The sequence below is a fragment of the Octodon degus genome, unplaced genomic scaffold (genome assembly GCF_000260255.1).
Source record: "Octodon degus isolate 3935 unplaced genomic scaffold, OctDeg1.0 scaffold00041, whole genome shotgun sequence".
Classification (NCBI taxonomy): domain Eukaryota; kingdom Metazoa; phylum Chordata; class Mammalia; order Rodentia; family Octodontidae; genus Octodon; species Octodon degus.
Window position 1 is genome coordinate 11297426 of NW_004524617.1, and position 12497 is coordinate 11309922.

Genomic DNA, 12497 nt, shown 5'->3' on the forward strand with positions numbered 1-12497 from the left:
GGATACAGATGAATGTCCATTTTTTATCTGTGTATTCAAAGTGGTTAGGATAGATATATAGTTACATTCTCTTGATTAATAGAGGGATTTGTTCTAATGGTGTTTGTAAATAGGATATCAAGCCACATCTTGTACAGCAATTAACCATAAAGAAGGATGTATGCAATATGTTAATTTTTGAAACTGTCTTACCAATTTTTTTTGAAACTGTCTCATTGCTATTTATTTCTCAATAAAATTATGGAAAAAATATTTTTAAAAAAATAAAAGTTATGTTAAAGAAGTGAAAAGTAAAGTAAAATAAAAAATAAAATCATAACACAGTTAACTGCAATTGTGGGTCCTGATGTTGAGTTCTTGAATGAGATTAAACAATAATGAAGATTTAGTGAAACGTAGAATAGATATTACTCTAAAAAGAGAAAAAAAACTTCTCACATTTTCTCATAAATCCTTACCTTCTCCTACTTTTTTGTGTTTCTTTTTTTCTTAAGTCCACCAGAGGCAATACTATATGCATTGTTTTACTCTGGTAGCTAAGCAATATCTAAGGTAGCATAAATATCAGCTTTGATTAATGTGTCACTAACAACAGACCCATCATAAATAGCATGTCTTTGAAAAGGAACAAAAAATAATCTATTAAAGATAGAAAATTACACATTATTGAGGGCATTAATGTTCAAGTATTTGTCCAATCGTGCATACCTACATCTGTTAATATGAGCAACAGACGTGATGATAAAATTTGAAATATAACAACCATTGTTAATTTGCTATTCTTGTTTTGAAATTCTGTATTGTAGTGTTATTGTTTTTGTCTTTTTGGTTTTTACTATTTGCTTTTCTTTTCTCTTTTTCTTTTTTTTAAGGAACCAGGGATTGAACTCAGGCCCTTGGGCTTGCCAGGGAAGCGTTTATTCCACTGAGCCACTTCCCTGGCCCTTGCTTTTGTTTTTACTCTTTTTTTCTATACTTTTTTTTATTGAGAAGCAAATAGCAATGTGACAGTTTCAGAACTGATTAATAGGACAGTTTCAATAATTAATACATTGTACATTGTTATCTTCTTTGTGGTTATCTATAGTACAGGCTGCAGACAGAATATTCTTTCCAAACACTATTAGTACAAATCTTTCTTCTCATTGAATTAAGTGAAAATAGCTGTGTATCTATCCTTACTACTCTGCATATACAGACACAAAATGGTCCATCCTTTGTATCCCCTTTTTTTGTTTAGTCCTGTCAGAGATGGGTATTCCATTGGTATCTAAATACTATAGGTGTGTAAATTCAGCAAAACAATCCAACACAGTCTAGTAGTCCACAATAGTAATGGATTATCCACAGAAGTTGTTGACTTGAGACTTTCACATTTCAGCATATTAATATGGCTTTACCTTATATACCTCATTTTTATACTTTTCTGCTGGATGCTTAAGACCAAGATAAAGCAAGACCTATATAACAAGAAGGGTAATTTTTGTTTCTGATAAGGTCAGTCAAATCCCCTCAGGATTTATCCTGTATTCCTGTACCGCACTTTGTACATCCTTTGTCAGTGTCAGCCATGTGGATGAATCACAGCCATTGCTTGATCGATGTGCTCTCTGTGAAAGCCTGAGAGAATGTTTTCTCTCCATGTGACTCTCCCTAGGTACACTCTACATCATCGATCACTTTCCTTTTTGACCCCAAAATCTCCTTGATCAGAAAATTTGGGACACTACTGAGTTACATGACTACACTGTACAAGTTCTCCTATGTCCTGAGTCTTCAGGTCAGTGTTTTGACTCTTTAAAATAAAATAAAATAAAATTTAAAAATAAATAAATGTGGCAAGACAAATAACTCAGCAGATTAAAACACCTACAAGCAGGCACAGGGGCCAGGGGTTCCATCCCTGGGCCTGCTGTGCAGGCCCTGTCCCCGGGGCACACTGAGACAGCAATTGAGACTGGGCATGGTGGTGTGAGTCTGTAATCCCAGCTCTTGGGAGGCTGTAAACAAGCAGATCACTATGAGTCTGATCTAGTAGTGAGATTGTTAACATCCTGTAGACCCTTACCTAAAAAATATAAAATTAATAATTAATTAATATAAATAATGAAATAAAAAATAAATAAATAAGAATAACCAGTTCGATATAGTGTTTAGATAATGCTTTCCTAGCTGTTATACAGTGCTTAAATACTGTTTGAGGAATTTTACTCTTTCCCTAAAATAATAAAAGGTATATATGGTTGTATCTTAACTTCCATTAATGAGAAATAAAAGATTTCCTTAACATAAGTAGTCCACAATTTATTTGATCTATTTTAATAAAAATGTTGATTTTTAAAAAGTATTTCTTGGTCCTACACTGAGTAATTCCAAAAAAAGGGCTAAAAGAATGCAATCAGTACATTTCAGAGTTTAAAATGGTTACTTACAGATTAGGGATTCAAAATTCCAATCTGCTTTGTGCTTTCTTCCCTTCCTCATTTACATGAGCTCCTCCTAGGATTTCACCAGTTTGTGAGATTTTAGAATTCTGCCTTTGCTTGCAACTGATAGGATCTTTCCCCTTTTTTCAAAGGAAAAACTGCATTAAAGACCTCATTCTTTACATCTTTCCAAACAACATGAGCTCAGCAAACATATTTACTTTTAAAAGTAACTTATCAACATTGACAGCATTCTCTTAAAAACAGATGTTGCCTCGTAGACTACAGTGTGAACATTATACCCACAAATTTAGAAACAATTCTACTTGGAAGAAATATTGCACATTTAGTACCACTTTAATTACCAAAGCCATTTGCATGAAAGCCCAATTTCTGCTTAGTAACTTCACCTTATGATTTTATCTAGACTTTTAAATTTATGCCTCAAAAAGTGTCATTCTATAATTTAAGATGGCAAAGTCAAAGCCATCTCTTCTTTGCATGCCTCAGCCTAATAGCCCATTTTTTGAATTTTAGAATTGCTCTTTCCTTTCTTATAGTAGTAGTTGACTGTCAAACCTAGTTCTTTTGCAAGCCTAATTGTAAGCTGTAAGGTCATATAAATCTTTGCTTGGACAGTAGAAAATGAATTTATAAAGAAAGGTACTGGTCTCCATTCTTCTAATGTTTGAGATGCTACAGAAAATTTGCATAATATGTGTTTTGCAAATTCTGTAAAATATCATGCCATACTTTTATAACTTACATTAGTCTTAAGGATGTATAAGCTTATGTGTAATGCTCTGTGAGTAGAGATAGGTTAAAGAGGAAGTTAGAGAAAAACAAAATGAAAGAAAATATTGGTGTAATAAAAACTAAATCTTCTCAGTATTCATTCAGAGAAATTGTTTATGATACAAAACGGCTCCTGTAAACTATTTGCCTCCTATATGTATCTCGAAATAAGCTCCTGCTGAACTTCTAGAGTTCACTGTTCAGCTAATATTCACAACAGTTTATTTCAAAGTGCTATAAAGTTTATCATTCTTTTTTTCTGTATTTAGGACAGGGTCTACAGAGTCTCACTGTGAAGATCAGACTCCTAGTGATCCTCCTGTTTTCAGCCTTTTAAGTGCTGGGATTATAGCCTCGCACCAGCACGCCCAGTCTTAGTCCCTGTCTCAACCTCAGCGGTGGGGCCAGCACAGCATGCCAGGTATTGAACCCAGGCCACTGTACTCTGCCTAAGCAGGTTCTTTAGTCTGCTGAGCTATCTGGCCAGCCCTCATCATTCTCTATATTGATGCACCATAAGTACACAGCACATAAGGACAACATAAGAACAATTTGAAACTTTTATTTCATTACAAAATATTTTAGGAATTGAACATTAGTCTAAGAAAAACAGAAATGAATAAGCACCTGCACTGTAACATCCTATAACTCAGTGATGTCCCAAATTTTCTAATCAAGGAAATTATGGGGCCACAGAGGAAAGTGATGGATGTTGTAGAATGTGCCTAAGGAGAGTCATCTGGAGAGAAAACATTCTCTCAGGCTTTCACAGAGAGCAAATTGGTCAAGCAATGGCTGTGACTCATCCACATGGCTGACACTGGCAAAAGATCTACAAACTGAGGTATAGAGTTTCAGGGTAAATGTTGAGGGGATTTGACTGACCTTGCCAGAAACAGAAGTTACATTTCTTGTTATATAGGTCTTGCTTTATTTTGGTCTTAACCATCCATAAGAAAAGTATAAGCACAAGGTATGAAAAGTAAAGCCATATTAATATGCTAAGCTGTAAAGGGCTCGAGTCAACAACTTCTGACATCACCAGTCCTACGGATATCCCACTACTATTATGGACTACTGGACTATATTGAATTATTTTGCTAAATTCAAACACCTACAATATATAAATGGCAATGGAATACCCATCTCTGACAAAACTAAAAAAAAAAAGGGAGGAAGACACAAATGAAGGACCATTTTTTTATCTGTATATGCAAAATAGTTAGGATAGATATACAGATACTTTCTCTTAATTCAATGAGAAGAAAGACTTCGTCCTAATAGTGTTTGGACAGGATATCGTATCTGCATCTTGTACTATGAATAACCTCTATGAAGACAACAGTATTCGCTGTATTAGTTATGGGAACTGTCCTACTTCTCAGTGTTGAAACCGTCTCATTGCTATTTGTTTGTCAGTAAAATTAATTAAAAAATAAAAAACATGAAGAGTTTTTAGTTAGTTTATAAAGTATATTTACCCCTTCTAAAAAGGACAGGATAGCTTTCTTAGAGCTAGTTTTAAATAGATAAATACAATGGCAGTAAAGGAAAGAGTAGATGAACACAACAAAAAGAGACGGCGTGTACAAAACCACCTACTCTCTGATTTAACATAAAGTCAACACTGAATATCAATAAAATAAAGAGGATTTTCCATATGATTTAGTCTGCTTTCATTATCATTTATGAAAATCAGAGTTATTTCCAGTATTAAAAAATCAAGTAGGTTAGCATAACTTATGCAAAAATCAGCTGCATGAAAAAGGCATTAAAAATCCACAGCATGGCATCACAAGTGGTTTTCTTTTTCCCTTTCTTGCTTATCCTCCAAAACTTATAAAATGAATATTCAATTATTCAAAATAGGCTATATTATGCTCTCTTAACAATTAACCTCCAAAATCTCTGTAGTTTAGTATAACAAAAGATATTTCATTCAGGTTACTTGCCTGCCTTAGGTCTGCATGGTGTTTCTGTTGGTGGTCACTCAGAAACCTGCCTAATGAATCATTATTTGAGCAAGTGCTTCTACAAGCATCACAGTACTAGGAAGGGGAAAATAAACATTGCTTTCCCTCTTGAAGTACAGTTGGAATTGTCACATTTCATAGGAAAAGCTAAGTTATATGGCCACACTCTAAAAAGAATAAGGAAAACATAACCCTACCATGGAGCCAAAGAGCAGAGAATCAGAAATAATTTCTATAAAGCTTAACCATCTGCCCAGAACATTTTGTACTCATTAGTTGCATTTTGGCAAGTATTATTTTTATATTTTTATAAGATATATATATTTTATAAAGTTGAGGAGGTACTGTACACATTATTCCATCATTTGATTTTCTACCTTAGTGCTTAATAAACATTTTATTTTAATACATATTAAATCCAAATGCCACACATATTGCAATAATTGCCTGCTATTGGCCTTTTAGTTCTGTCTATTTTTGTCAAAAATTAATAAAAGAATGATGAATCATAAGACCTAAAAAGACTGCGTGTAAGAGTGTAGTAACTGGAGCATGGAGCTAAAGTCTCTAGTAGGAAATCAGAAGAAAGCAAACCAGGCTTGAGAAGAGGAAGTAGTTGGTAACTTCTAACAGATATTTATATGGTAGGCCTCATACATGTAGATTTAGGATATAGTAACATTATCTGGCAAGGGTAAGGGCCTGAGTTCAATCCCTGGTTCTGAAAAAAAAAAGGATACAGTAACAGGAAGGAAATTTGAAAGGATTTCATACAGAACCCAATAGCCGTAGCAAAAGAAAGTACAGGCTAATTAGAATTTGTGTTGATAATGAACCATACTGGTAATATATTACATCCAAAATAGAAGTGAGCAGTTTATATAAACTATAGCTAAAAGTCATACTTAAACATCTGTCCAGATATAATTACCTCTATCACATTAATAAAATAAATTATTAATCATCCAAATAATATGGTGCTTTCTCTTTCAAGAAAAATGAAGACCCTCGATTCATAGGGCATCTCTTTTGAGTGATTTCTCCAGTAAGAATGGTAAATTTGGCCTAGTACTTTCACACAGTACTGTCAGTCATGTACTTACTAAATTAAGTGTTTTCTCAGTGCTATAGGAAATAGATCAATAGATATGTCCATAATATACTTGTGAAAGCAAATTTATCCAGTGTCAGCTGAAAAACAATTATGATCACTATGGAAGTATTTCATAAGGACAAGCAAAATTGAACAAAGGAAGGGTTGTCCAAGAGTTACAATATCTTGAAAGACTTATTGTATAGGGTCAGGGATGTAGCTCAGCAGCACAGTACCTGTCTGGCAAAAATGAGTCCAAAAAATCTGATTCTTTCTGGTACAAAACACAGTCTTATCAGAAAAGGTAGGATTTAAGCAGAAAAATATTCATTTGGAATAATCAGCAAGTAGAAAGCTAAAGGTACATAGTTACACATTATTGAGAAGGGAAAGTTGGCACTAGTATTAGAGAATCATTATAGAAATCATTGAAAGCTGCCAAGGGGAATGAGGAAACATGCTAATTTTCAAAAGGAGAGTTCTGGGAAATGTAATTGAAAAGCCTAGATGGTCTCAAATGACAGAGATCATGGAAGAGCAGGAATTCCTTTTGGAAATCCCTATAGGAGGTGCTCAAAAAGAAAACATAATCAAATGATATTTTAAGTAAATTATTCCAATGGTTATAAGATGATTAATTCAAATCACATTCTCACCTCTCAAGCAGTCTTCATACAAACACACACACACACACACACACAAACACACACACACATACACAAACACACAGCACATATAAACATATACAGTAAAAATTTGTCTTCCACTCAATTTAATTTTTTTTTTATTTTTTGCGGAACCGAGGATTGAACTCACACCCTTGTGCTTGCCAGGGAAGTGCTTATTCCACTGAGCCATTTCCCAGGCCTCATTCCATTCAATTTACTGTAAGATTTTATACATCAAATAATGATTAACAAAAAAACCAAAAAATATAATAGTGATGTAGCCTATATATTTCACATATTTATTTCTGCCAGTATATATTGTATTTGAAAGGTGGAAACCATGTCTTTTCTATTTTATATATCCAGTCCTATCATGTACATGGCAAGCTTTATTTTTTTAGGCTTAAAATGTACTTTTCTTTCATAATTTTATTGAGAGACAAATAGCAATGAGACAGTTTCAAATCAAATTGGTAGGACAGTTTCAATAATTAACCCATTGCATACTCTCTTCCTAGTGGTTCTTTGCTGTACAAGATGCAGACATGGTATCCTACTTACAAACACTATTACAACAAATTCCTCTATATATTAAGAGAATGTAGCTATATATCTATCCTAAACATTTTGAATACACAGATGCAAAATGGACATTCATCTGTATCCCCTTTTTTGTTTGGTTCCATCATTTGAATATTATATGTGTTAACTAAGCAAAATATTCTAAAAGAGTCCAGTAATCCATAATAGTGTTGGGTCTTCTGCTTGACTGGCAGTGTCTGAAATTGTTGACCTGAGTGCCCTACAGCTAAACATAACACCATGGCTTTACTTCTTGCACTTCGTTTTTATACTTTTCTGCTGGATGGTTAAGACCAAGGTAATACAAGACCTATGCAACAAGAGTTTCAGCTTTTGGATCTGATAAGGTCAGTGAAATCTGCTCAGGATTTATCCTGAGATCCTGTACCTCAGATTGTAGATCCTTTGTCAGTGTCAGCCATGTGGATGAGTCATGGCCATTGCTTGGCCAATGTGCTCTCTGTGAAAGCCTGAGAGAATGTTTTCTCTCATGTGACTCTCCTTAGGCACACACTACATCATCAATCACTTTCCTCTTTGGTCCCATAATGTCCTTGATCAGAAAATTTGGGACACTACCAAGTTACATGATGTTACAGTACAAGTTCTCTTATGTCCTGAGTCTTAATTGACCTTGGAAGGCTAGGGCCAAAATGTTGGCTTCACTTGCAGCCCTCCCTTTTCTCTAATTTTTCTCTGCAAACTTAGGTTGTTAACCCTCCAGAAGACAAGTTTATTGTTTTTACCATACAATCTAGGCTGTTAAGCTTAACCTCACTGTCTGAATATCAAACATCTTAAGCATAACATGGAACAGGTATTTTTCATCAAGTATTGATATGTTGAACTTTAAGTCCCTACAGAATAAGATGAAAAAACATTTAAAAAATTAAAATATATTTTAAAATAGGCATAAAGAATTATATGATTCTTATGTTTACACAAAAGTCCAGAAATCTAACCATATGCAAACTTGTAGTGGGACAGTCCCACAACAATAAAATGTACTTTAATAAGTTGATGCTGTATTACTACTCCATTTCTCAGAAAAGCTCCCAATTTAAGTATCAGGGATAAATCAAACATGGTACATCAATAAAAATGCACAGCATAACTACCTAAGATAAGCAAGGCTAAGACCTACTGTCAGACCTTCAGCATGCAGCAACCACATTCCCAAGATTGTACTAGGCCATCAAGAAAATCTGTGAACAGCAATATCATAAACAAAAAAAAATGTCATTTCTGGGATGTTCTCACCCAAGGGAAAGATGGAAGCAAGTTAACACAAGATATTTTTTAAAGATATACTAAGATGAAAATCTGTAAGAGAAAATGTCTTTAGTACGTGAAAGAGTAATATATGGAATACAGCAGAACTGTACAAGTGCTGTCTGTGGCCTCTGTGGGCATTTGCCTGAATTCTCACCTGGGAGCACATGGAGCAATGGTGCTGAGGTCTCTGGGAGATGTTTGGTTTTCGTGGTGTATGTGGCAGTGTCTCTGGTCATGAGGGGTGTAGAAAACAAATAAAACACGATGAACAAAAAGCCTGGGATGCTCAAGATCAATAAGACTCTAAGGAATCATCCTGTCATGGTTCCCCCCAGCCTTGAACAGTTCATTAAGTTTGAAATTTCAGGAATGTGTCACACAGAACTGATTAAACAAACCGCATAGAATTTGTTAAATATCACCCCTCTATTGCCTTCTGCCCCCAGCATACTCCCTTAGAGTATTACAGGCAGTGAAGATGTAACTATTGGGAGGAATCACTAAAACATTTTTTAGGGTTTCAGGAAACTAGACACTAACTTTATTAGTATTGGCAACATCTGTTTGAAGCAAATTCAGCTCCAGGAGCTGCACAGTTGAAAGCAGAGGGTGTTCCACCTGTTGCCCCAATTCCTTCCATCACAGCAGCTTGGCCAAGGTGTTCACTGATTGGTGGTGTCAATCCCAAGGTTCCATCAGGTCCCATAGTGGCAGGTTCTGGAGAAGCCTGGGTACCAGCTGGCACTGGGGCAGGGGGCATGCACCTCTCTTGTTTATGCCAATAGTACCTCTCATAGCCATCTGGCCTATCCATATCTCTTGTTCTCATGCATCAGGGAAGGTTCCCTTGAATCCTTCCTGCTGTCACCACATCATCTCTTCTTGTTGCTGCCACATTTCTTCCTCATGGCCCTATGGTCCTCTTCCTGCCTGAGCTCCAGTTGCTTTAGTTTTTGGACCTCTTGGTTATGCAACTCTTCCATTCTCCAAAGTTCTTCTTGGCTTCTCATCAAATACTGCCTCAACAGCATAACCTGGTACTCATGATGAGCAGCCTCCATCTCCATCTCCAGCTTCTCAAGGGCTTCCTCGCTGCTCTACGCTTGATCCTGCTGCTGCTTCTCCATCTCAATAAATGCCTTCCAGCACGTGGCATATTCATATTCAAATGAACCAGGCTGTGCAAATCGAGGTGGCTGCTCTTGTTCCTTGTGAAATTGCTGGTTCTTTATAACAAGATTTTCTGGAAGTCATTCTTTGTTATCTAACTGGTCCAAGGGTCCACAGTCACAGGCCAAGGAAATATGGTTAGTAGAAAAGACTCTTCACTGCATCTGTCCAGAGCTTTCTGGGCATCTGGCTTCCCTGAGAACTCAACAATGCCTTTTCCTGAGGGTCTTACTGGATCATCCACAATGACTACAGCCCTTTCCACCCAGCCAACCCTTCTTCAAGTAGTTCATTGGATACATACTGAGGAATATTTTGGACTGTAAGGGATGCACTATGGCAGGCAAAGCACATGTGCATTTGTTTTCCACGGAGATGCATGTTATCCAGCTCCACTTTGGCAATCTCTGAAAGGATTCATGTTTCCAAGCAGATAAAGCCAAAGTCTTTATCCTTATGGATGAAAACTTATCCTGCTTTCTCATATTTCTCAAATAGTTTCCTCATTTCCTCTTCAATGATATCAGGGGGAAGATTGCCCACAAAGAAGCAGCTACATTGGGTAAGTATCTTCTCTCGTTATTTCCTAAAATTCTTCAGGTCAATAGTCAAACCTTCATTTTGGCTACTGGCTTGTTGTCCATTTGCAGGTATTGGTGGTGGCAGCTGCTGCTACTACTGCCATTGCTACTTCTGATGCTGCTGGTGATGATGCTGATGATGCTTCCTTGGAGTCTGGTTCTGCTTCTCCAAGTTAAAGGTTTATTTCTCTGCATTTTTATACTCTCAACTTGATTGAAGACTGCAATGTGTCTCCAGTCTTAACTTTGACTTCACCAGTACCAACAGTCCTCTCCACAGAATTGGCAAGGTTTAAATGTATGACTGAAGAATCTAGATATTGAAGAGACTACCATATGCAAGATGATATAGTTAGGTCTTCATGATAAACATAACAAGTGATGAAAACAGGATCTGAATTAGACAAGAAATGAAAATATTCATTCTTTTCCTCTATGTGCCAGATATTACACATTTGACCCTCCAGTTCTATATTCTGTTCTGCTTTTTTCCACCCTGCCATATACCTCTAAGAGCTACTTTGATATATCAACAGAAGTCTCTTCCAATTGAGTTTAGCCATTGGAATGCTGAAAAATTTCAACAAAGGAAAAGAGAAATATCAGAGTAGTTATATTTTAAAACTCCAAGATCAGTGGGCCTGGACATCATATTCATTGACCAAAGTTTACAGCAATTCTCAGGCTTTCCAGAATTGTTTTGTAAGGTTTTTTTTTAAAAAAAAAAAAACAAGCTCTCACTCTACAGTCCAGGCTGATCTTGAACTCACTATTAATCCAGCCTGGCCTCAAACTTATGGCAAACTTCATGCCTCAGACTCCCAAGAGTTGAAATTACAGGTATGTGTCACTATACCTGCCACAGCTTTACCAGATTTACAGAACTATCTCCTGTTATAGACAGAATCATATCTTCTACTCATCCTTTAATACTTAGGGATGTAAAAACTGTTTCTAGCTTTATATCACTACAGCTTTCCTCAGGTTCCACTACACCCAAATAAGATTTTATAAATGGCTCCCTTCTAAGGAAATGCTCTTCAAATTATCTTTCTTTGAATTTGTTATTCATTTGCTATTGGACACTATTACGAGGGCTCTGGCATTTTGTACACTTCTTCTAAGGATTCTTTCTAAGTTCTTGTTGTCCTGAATAAAGAATTGATAAAGACAAGTGCAAACAGTAGTGAGGTTTTACATTTATTAAAGGTAGAAAAAGAAATATGTTCTGTAGAGTGAGTGCATACCAATTGGAAGCAGAAAAACTATATACTCTGTAAGGTATGATTGGGTACTGAAAGAGACTAATCACAGCGACAATGAGATTAATGGCTACCGTCTTCTCTCTCCCTCATCTTTCAGGTTGATGCCATTTCTATTCTATCCAATCAAAAACCTGCTTAATCTTGGGCCAGAAGAATTAAAGATAGCATTCTATGATTGGTTCCAGGTGCAGGGCTTGGCATATATATCCTAAATCTTCATGATTGACAGATTATGCCCACTTGCTCAGTGGTTTGTCATGCCCTAGTCTCCTGTCTCAGTATTGCACTTTACTGTTCCACTTTGTTTTTTCTAGTACCAGAAAAGGCAAGAAAAACAGTGAGAAAAGGCATTTCTATGCATACCCTTTCAGACATTTGCCCAGTTTCACACTGAGAACTAGATGAAGCACTGAATTGAATTATCACTTCCTGTAACACAATCCACAGATAAGAAACTAAATTACAGTATATTGATAAGAAATCAATAGGGACTGGGGAGATAGCTCAGTAGAATAAGCCCCGGCCTTGCAAGTGCAGGGTCCTGAGTTTAATCCGTGGTACCAGAAAAGAAAAGAAAGAAAAGAAAAAAGAAAGAAGAAAGAAAGAAAGAAGAAAAGAAATTCACACAATTAATTTTAATTTGAGATAAATAGTAGGAAATGTTCTGTC

General features: G+C 36.0%; 1 pseudogene; it reads right to left on the minus strand.

Moving 5' to 3' along the window:
- Positions 1 to 9356: 9356 nt before the first annotated feature.
- LOC101568812 lies at positions 9357 to 10738 on the minus strand (annotated as a pseudogene).
- Between the last annotated feature and the right edge of the window lie 1759 nt (positions 10739 to 12497).